Below are 9,612 nucleotides of genomic sequence, written 5' to 3'. Positions count from 1 at the left end.
TGTTTCACTAAAGTGTTTGGAGATACACTAAACACTTTAGGTTGGGGGCTTGTGCCCCGTTGAACCCAAACCCCTTTGATGTTATATACCTCAAACCATCTAGAGTCCAGTTCAATCATTCTCTCCCTACACCAAGGATGAGGAAGTCTTTGGCCTTCCAGATGCTACTCAACTCCATGTCAGGATGCTGTCAGCAGCTCCCGGCTGGTTGCCCAGGAAAGCATAAAGACAAGGAAAAGCTTCTTTTTTATTTCAGTCTTTACAGAGAGAGGCTATAGAACCCAGCCTTTTGGATAACGGTGGTGTCCCAAGTGAATCTCCACCCCCTATCTCTCTCACTTCTTCATTCGTCTCTTCCACGGATGCTCTCTGCCTTTGAGCTCTTTGCTCTCCTACTTTTAAGGCCAGGTTCTGAGAGATGGAGGGGCTGGAATGCTTTCTAATGACAACGTGTCAGCCCAGTGTTGTTCTGGCTCATCCATGATTTCCCAACTTTTCCCCTCATCTGCCTCTGAGCTGCTACCTCCCTCAACCCCCTATTGTAAATCTATACTATCTTCCTCTTCCTCCCTGGAATTGTCAGGATGGGGAGGTCTCCACCATTCCTCCTCTGCCCAGGCCCTGACAATTAGTTTTCTTTAACAGTGGAAGCAGGTTTTCAGAATATACACAGCTCTTCTCCAGGCTTTGATTATGAGAGCAAAAATTAAACATCCAATAGTCTAGATCTGAACAACTGGGTAGTCAGGCTGATGGTTACTTGGCTGCAGAAGTTTACTGGCCATTGCTGTTGGCATGGAGATAGTTTAGGTTGAATGCAAACATGCCATTCTGATGTCATGTGTGATGTCACAAAGAGGATATGCTTTAAGTCTTGGTAAAGCCAGAAACAGTTAACGGTCAGACTGCATCTCAGCCCTGTCAAGATGGATCTCCATAGCAGGTGATGAATAGTTTTATTTGGGGGATATATTAACTTTTACTATTGGGAAAAATTTTAGATTGGTTTGCCAGTTTGTAACCCATCAAGTTGAGGCCAATAAATATGCATTCACAACTCTGTACACATCAAACAATCAACTTTATGAGTGGCTTTGGGACGGATTCATACAACCACACGAAGAGTCGGACACGACTAATCGACTAAACAACAACAACAACAAATCAGTTGTGTGCATTTCTGATCTTACCTAATAACCAATCTGTTGACAGGTATCTACACACTTAGTTGTGAGAGACAAACATGGACATTTTCTGGTTCATCTCTAGATAATGATGATGATGATGATGATGATGATGATGATGATGATGATGATTGTAGGGCACCAAATACTAGATAAGGTGAGCTGCAAGTGGATGTGCACTATTGTTTGTGATATTTTGTTCAGCATGGTATATTTTTCCATTGAACATATTTATGAGAAAGTGGTTGATACGGAGATCATCTTGGTAGGGATGGTGCAATGTGCACTTCAAATTTCTGAAAGACTCTGACATTAAAAACTTGTACATAGTATGCCATTTCTGTAATCGTAATGCTGTATTTCAGGAATGTTCAGCCTCCTGTAGAAAACTACAGCAAAATATAAAGAAAGTTGCAAGAGCTATTTATATTTTCCTCCAAGTCATTTGCAAAGCTTAATTAAAAGAAATCCATCAAGCCCTCTTCACTCTTTAAAAAGTGATTAACTACAACTCCAACCTAGTATAATTATGTCCTTCAGACTGTCTTCTTGGTGATTGAGACTTCTCTGAAATATATTAGAGAGAGAAAAAATCTCAAAATCCCTAAAAGATTTAAGGAACATTTAGCTCACAGATTGATTAATCAGAGTTCAATTCCACTGGTTTACACATATTTGAGAAAGTTCCCTTTTTTGTTGATGATGATTCCATTGATTTTTGTGGCGCTTCACAGAATAATATATATGGGATCTGTTTGTTTCAAATGATTCTATCCTTCAAACATACGTCCTTGGATCAAGAAATAGGACAGTGACCCTACCCTGCACATTTTTTTAATTATATGCAGAAGATAGGAGCTTTGATTCCCATCATTATGGGGCTGAGATGCCTACAGAGCTACCATTTCCAGAGTACTTTAAGAATAAATCATTCTCCCCAGGGAATTCTGGCAATTGTATGTGAGGGCAATAGAGGTTTCCTAACAACCGGCAGCATTCTCAACAAACTACAGTTCCCAAGATGATCTGGGGGAAACCATGGCTGTTTAACATGGTATGACATTGCTTTTGAGGTATAGTGCTGATGGGGCCTTAGGCTAAGGTGGGAGCAGGTGGCACTGTGGTCTAAACAACTGAGCCTCTTGGGCTTGCTGATTGGAAGGTTGGCAGTTGAAATCCCCATGATGGGGTGAGCTCCCATTGCTCTGTCCCAGCTCCTGCCAACCTAGCAGTTCAAAAGCATGCCAGTGCAAGTAGATGAATAGGTATCTCTGCAGTGGGAAGGTAAACAGAGTTTCCATGCACTCTGTCACTCATCACGGTGTCCCATTGCACCAAAAGCAGATTAGTCCTGCTGGCCACATGACCTGGAAAGCTGTCTGTGGACAAGTGCTGGCTCCCTCGCCCTGAAGCAAGATGAATCTGCACCCCATAGTCACCTTTGACTGGACTTAATTGTCCAGGGGTCCTTTACCTTTCTTAGCTTTAACTAGACTAAGGCATTTCCTTTATTTATACAAGGTATGTGATGAGTTTACAGGATAATATTAATCCTCCAAGCACTGTGAGAAGTACACAGAAGAACAAAATAGCTTTAGAAGTTTGCAGGGGAAATAGAAGAGAGAAAGAGAGAGAAAGAGAATGTCAGCAGTATTGTTCCTACCACAATTTACCTCTCTTACTGCATTATGTTGGATAGAGTCCAGACTCAGCAATATGTCTTGGAAAAAATGTTCCACATTTTGTCTTTAAGCTAACTGTGAAAGCAGCAAGTTTCTCAAGGCCTTTATCCCTCCTCTTGTGCTGTACTTTTTAAAGTGTCTTTGCTGTTTTGGTGCACCCCAGTGCACCAATTTGATGTTATTATCAAAGTCTCAAAATAAAAGCTGCATCAGTCTGCACACAGGAGATTTGATCTCTGACAAATAAGTTTGTGTCACCACACTTAAAAAAACACACATCTCTTTCTTCTCTGGTCAGCTCTTGGTAGGCTTATTTTCTGATTTCTGGAGAATGGTTGCGAGCTATGAAGATGTGACGAAATATTGTAAACAACATACACGGAAACTTGTGGTCCATATTTTGCTTTAAAAAGTACCATTTATTTATTTATTTTAAAAAATAACCTTATCCTCCACAAATTTGTCTAACCCCCTTTTAAAGTCATCTGGGTTGGTATCTATCATCTCGTCTTGAGATAGCAAATTCCATATTTTAACTGTGCTGTATGGAAAAGCACTTTCTTTTGACTTTCCAAAATCTCCTGTCATCCTTTGATTTCCCCATAGAAGGTACCATTTTCAGCATCCTGAAAAAAATGTTCACCATCATCAATTGCAGAGATCAGCAAACTTTTTCAGCGGGGGCCGGTCCACTGTCCCTCAGACCTTGTGGGGGGCTGGACTATATTTTTTTCAGGGGGGAGTAACAATTTTCGCCCACCCCCAAGAGGCCTGAAGATGCTTCGCTTTACCTGTCCCAGTTGTCATCCCAATAGCCACAGTTGGGCTTCTCCAGCCAGCCAAGTGCCATGGCGGGGTAGGAGGCTGGATTGGCTGGCAAAGAAAGAAGCAGCAGCCCTGGTGAAGGAACCACGGTCAGAGGTGGGGGAACCGGGACGTTGACAGAGCTTTTACCCACCACCTGCCGCTGCTGCTTCCCGAGAGAAGAAGACTGCTATGTACTGAAGTTCTCACCCTGGGCCAGCAGGGGGATACTGTAGATAGTTTCCACTCAGGTCCACATATGCAAATAAGGGATTGAAAGTGACGTTCAGTGATTGGCTAGTTACAGGAAGTTGCTACTGTTGCATTGTGGTGGAGCTCTATATAAGCAGGCTGGCTGAACCCTTCAGTTCAGTTCTGTTCTGGCCTGTGAATAAACAAGAGCTGTTTGAAGAATCGCTGTGTCGTCTGATATGTCGTCTGACAACTTAACAAAGACAGAGCCATCTGCCAACCTACAAGCAGCAGCCGTGGCCACCGCAACAGCTCACCTGAATGCCATGGGTGGAATGAAGGACAGAGGCAGGCAGGCAGGCGGTGACGAAGAAAGTGTGCGAGGAAGCAGTGCGGAGAAGGGAGGAAGGGCAGACTGAGGGAGAGGGAGAAGGAGCAGGAGTAGCCAGCAGCCAGCATCGCACGCCCCCTTCACAGGGCCACGCTGCTGAGGCGAGCAGGCGGGCGAGCAGACTCCCGCTGTTGACAGCACCAGGCATGGGACAAGATTGCTCCGTCACTGAGGAGAAAAGTGCCGCCGTGTGAGGGAGAGGGAAAGAACGTGTGCACTGGTGATCCACATGCTGGTGATCCACACGGTGATGCCTGGACTCTCCGTGGGTCGGATCTAGAAGGCAATCGGGCCTGATCTGGCCCGTGGACCTTAGATTGCTGACCCATAGTCTATTGGAACAGTTTCCCTGTCTCTGCCAGCAGAAGCTACTGGTACTACTGCTTTCTCCTTGTTGCTTTTGTTATGTATTTTGTATTTTTATGCTGTGAACTGCCCTGAGAACTTTGGTTGAAGGGTGGTATACAAACTTAATAAATAAATACCGTATTGGCCTGAATATAAGCCACACTCCCCCCCCCCCCAAATTCCAACCGTGAAAAGTTAAAGTGCAGCTTTTATTCATGACCTTACGACATCACTGCTGAAACAGCTGCTCTAGGTCTGTGGCCCTGCCTTGCCTTCCAAGGCCGGAATGAAGAGCGCCATCCCTCCTGCCCAGGATGCCACCACAGGGCTGTAGGGGGGGCAGGACAACGGTGCCCATTCTGCCCGTTGCTCCCGAGCCTCCCCAGAGCCGTGAGAAAGAGGGGAGGGGGAAAAGGCTACCAGCAAAGCAGTACGGCTCCCCCCGCCCCAGGAAGCAACCTGGGAGCGTGAGTGCCTGCAGAATTTTAAGGGAGCGGCTTATATTCGGTTATTGTCTCCCCCCCTTTCCCCCTTGATTTTTTAAAGTTATGGCTTATATTCGGGTGCGGCTTATATTCGGGCCAATACGGTAAATAAATAAAAATTCAGAAGTCATTGCATGGTGGCACTGTCTCACTGGGTGAGTTCTAATAGATTATTTATTTAGCAAATTTTATATAGCCCCTGATTGTTAATACAACTGCTAAGTGGGTTGCAAAGTCAACAAACAAATGTTCAAATTGTCTATGAAAGTCAAAGTTGCAATTTAATTAAAATCAACAGTTAAGATAAGAACAGATTAAAGCACACGTCAACTTCTGTATGTCTGGATAGGCTTCCATAAACAAAAGGAAAAATTAGCAGGTGCCTGCTTGATGCCAATAGGTGTCAAGGACTGGAATGAAGAGGCAGGCTTAATGGTGGAGATTACCTCCCCATTCTCCTGTATCTGACAGGGGAGAGAGAAACAGCATTGAATTGCAGCCAAGCCAAGAGGGAGATAATGAGGCAGAGATGGGCAAGCAGCCAAGCTACGTGGAGTTAGGAGAAGTGAGGGGGGAGATAGAATAGCCAGCGAACGCTTCATTAGACAGCATAGAGGATCCCCCATCCCCTAAAACATGACCATCTTAAAGGGTACAAGAGCAACGTACGCAGAGGTGTTTGTCAACGGGAGGCTTCCGTAGGGGCCGATGCTGTTGGGGAAGGGGAAAGGAGGAGGAACCAGAGTGAGCAACTTCATTATGGAGGAAAGACTGGGATTCTTTGCCTGTTACCGCAGTGACTGAATAAATCATAAGTAAAAGCTTTCTTGTTTCCTCCCAGCTCCTTGAAACCATCGGGAGGGGAGGGGGAGAAGTCTGACAATAAGTTGGGTATTCTAAATTTTCTTCCATAGCCACAGCCTCAACTCAAACAGTGCTCTCAAACATTGCCCTGGCTCTCTCTCCAGTTTGTAGCTTTACCTTTAGGTCACATCACTGCTACCTTTGCTCCAAACTCTAGCCTTTTCCATGGAGGGAGAGGGACCCACATATTTACTGCCTCTCACGGAGCCCATTAATCATCTTTAAAGCCTCGTCACCCAGGCTACCATCTCACCAGAAGGCTAGTCTGACTATTCCAATAATTAAAAGCCTTCCAAAACTTGCTAGATAGAGGGATCAGATGGGTCTGGTACCTAGCTTAACATCCCAAACTCATAACATTATCTTTAAGCATCAGGCAGAAACATTAGTTTATAACCAGGCCTTTGGGTTGATTAAATAATCTATGGCCTATTAAATGTGTTTGAAGGAGAGGGGTTATTGATTTATCTTTGTTTTTTGTTATGTATTTTGTGTTTTGTATTTTTATGTTGTGAACTGCTCAGTGATCTTCAGATGAAGGGCAGTATACAAAATTAAGAAGAAGAAGGAAGGAAGGAAGGAAGGAAGGAAGGAAGGAAGGAAGGAAGGAAGGAGTTTGTGCCTAGGAGAGGAGACGAAATAAAATATAGAGTTGTATGGAGATCTCCTTTCATGAGCATTACCCTGTGGGCTCCCTATTTGTGAATTTATTGTGCCCACCATTAGTTACTTTCAAAAATTACACTATATAAATAATATTCCCCACACAATGGGGTTGGGAACCATTGCAAAGTTGAGATTATTTGGAGGGAATGGGCTAGCTTGTCAAGTGAATTTCTTCGAGTATCTCCAAAGGAATAATTTGAATTGGCCCAGCTTTCTCTTTGGGAGTTAGGAGCAACTTGACATCTAGCTTAAACTATAGAGACAAATGAAAAAGAACAGTGAAGCATGTCACAGGTTTACAGATTCTGGACCATCAAAATGATGTTCAGAAATATTTCAGCCTACCTGGATCCCTTTGCAGTTATTTTTATCTATGTTTGTAGATGCTTCTGATGTGAACATGTAAGCTGAGCACAGTATTTTCTCCCCGTGGTATAGAACCTAAGGAAAGATCTAAGTCCATCCAAACCTTTCTCCTTATCTCAGGTATATTATGATAGTTAACTAGATATTTGCCCACAGAAAGCGCAAAGAAACACTATTTCCTCATGCAAGAGGCTGAACAAATAGCAAGATCTTTCTTTGATCTCAGTAACTATTTGAAGTCAATGTGGAAGAAGTTAGAGCTACATTTAAGGATGTAAGAAGGCAACATCTTCCATTCCACTCTGCAATTGTGGCATGACGCCCTGTTTCTTTTCTGCTGCAGTTCATCTTCCATTAAAAAAAACCCATCAACTAGATACTAAACTTGCTCTCTGCTGTGGCAAAATTATGTAACATGTAATTCATTGCGTAAAATACATTATTATTGTTATTCCACTCCATTTCAGTGCAAAGGAAATGTACCTGTTGGATTGGTTTTTGTTCCAGACATGGCAATTTCCACTCTTGTTTCTGTCAGAATTTTCTGACATCCCTTGCACATCATGGATGCATAGCCTTCTACCTATTACATAACCCTTTGCTTTACATTTCATTACTTTAGCCAGACAGTCCACATACCCTTGTGTCAGATTTCTAATTATCATGTGCTCATGATGATAACCTGGAGAACTCTGAAGACATGCAATGTTAGGGTGACTGAATAAGGTCATTTTCAGTGAAACAAAGAGCCACCTCAGTGATTTTTAATTTCTCTACACTGTGATACTCTCTAAATGCCTTTTGACTGGCCTGTTTTACACATGCTCTGGTTGATTTTGCCACGGTCCAGCACATAGGTTAAGAGCATGGATCTCTCTATGAATTGGACCTCATCCGTAACAAAAGATATTGGCTCAGGGGGAAAGTCCATTCAAAACCCAAGATGCATTTCAGTCAGCATTGTCATGGGGCCATCCACTTTCCCTGTTGCTCAGCACCAGCAACATAGGGACATAAAATGATCCTGCAGGATCAGGCAAATGGCATATCCAGTCTAGCATCTTGCTCTCACAGTGGCCAGCCAGATGTCTGTGAGATGTCTGCAAGCTGGAAATTAACCCAATAGCACTCTGCCTACCTGAAACTCCCAACACTGGTATTCAGAGCCACGCTGTCAAATCCAGCAACCCACAACAATCTCGCTTCCGAGCACAATTCAAAGTGTTGGTGCTGACCTTTAAAGCCCTAAATGGCCTCAGCCCAGTATACCTGAAGGAGCACCTCCACCCCCATTGTTCTAGCCCGGACACTGAAGTCCAGTGCCGAGGGCCTTCTGGCAGTTCCCTCATTGCGAGAAGCGAAGTTACAGGGGACCAGGCAGAGGGCCTTCTTGGTAGTGGCACCCACCATGTGTAATGCCCTCCCATCAGATGTTAAAGAAATAAACAATTATCTGACATTTAGAAGACATCTGAAGGCAGCCCTGTTTAGGGAAGTTTTTAATGACTGGTGTTTTAATGTATTTTTAATATTTTGTTGAAAGCCGCCCAGAGTGGCTGGGGAAACCCAGCCAGATGGGCGGGGTATAAATAAATAAATTATTATTATTATTATTATTATTATTATTATTATTATTATTATTATTCTCACAAACAGAGGAGATCTTCTCACGTTGCAACAAGACTGCAACAAACGGTTACACATGAGGCCTTTATCTCTTCACTGGCATTTATTTATCTGCTTCCATAATGAAGAGTAATCAGGAGAAGAAGAAAGAAACAGTAGGAAGAAAGACAATTATCTTGCTGCTAGAAACTCCTGAGTCTTCAGGCTGTATTAAAGTTGCCTGCCTCTAATTAGTATCAGTCATACTTCTTAGATTCCTTTGTAGATCTTCAAAAAGAGCCCCTACTTCATGTTGCATTTCCATCTCTCTGAGAAGCTTCAGGTGGTTCTGGGAAAGGTACATCTCAATTGATATGACAGTAGGCTTTACAAAAGGAGAGGTAAGTATCATAAACCAGCTTGAAAAGGGAGAAGAATGGGGTGGATGGTTATGTAGTTGGATGCAAGAAAATGAGAGAGACGGGGAGGAAATAAGAAAGAATAATAGGCAGGTAGCTAAAAAGTAAATGAAAGGCAAATGAGTACTTGCTGCTTCCTGATAAATGCACAATAGAAATGTCTCCAAAATAAGAGCAGTTTTTATATCACTATAAAGTCCCCTATTAAGTCAGACTTTTTGGCTAACCTTTATTATCCTATTTCCAAAGCATCTTTCTGCTTTTCCCATCCAAATTGCCCTCAAATGAAATTTCAGAAAACAGGTATATTACTACACCTATTTGTGAGGATATAGCTGTTCTGTTTTTTTTACTCACTTTTGGAAGTTTATGACATGTCACAAATGGGTGTAGAGCTGTCCGAATACTATCCTGCTTCCTTTCTGTTATCGTGATGGATGATTTCAGTAGTGTGTGTGTGTTTCCTTTTTTTGTAAAGCATTGTCAATGTAAAGCAGGAGCATATTTTGTATGTGAAGACAAAACAATACCTCTACTCAGTTGCTCTGGACCAGAAGGCTGTGATTGAAGGATCTTAGGTGCCCAAGTGGTTTCTAGCAAGCTTAA

The 9,612-nt window shown here is 43.0% G+C and overlaps 1 long non-coding RNA gene across 1 annotated transcript; it reads left to right on the top strand.

Moving 5' to 3' along the window:
* Positions 1-1,288: 1,288 nt before the first annotated feature.
* LOC128417879 (uncharacterized) lies at positions 1,289-8,838 on the top strand. Its single transcript, XR_008331583.1, has 3 exons — positions 1,289-1,341; positions 7,000-7,102; positions 8,639-8,838. It is a non-coding gene; the product is annotated as an uncharacterized LOC128417879 (long non-coding RNA).
* The last annotated feature ends 774 nt before the right edge of the window (positions 8,839-9,612 follow it).

Source organism: Podarcis raffonei, chromosome 7 (assembly GCF_027172205.1).
Source record: "Podarcis raffonei isolate rPodRaf1 chromosome 7, rPodRaf1.pri, whole genome shotgun sequence".
Lineage (NCBI taxonomy): Eukaryota > Metazoa > Chordata > Lepidosauria > Squamata > Lacertidae > Podarcis > Podarcis raffonei.
The sequence above is the reverse complement of the archived record's forward strand: the minus strand, read 5'-3'. Positions and strand labels throughout refer to the sequence as shown.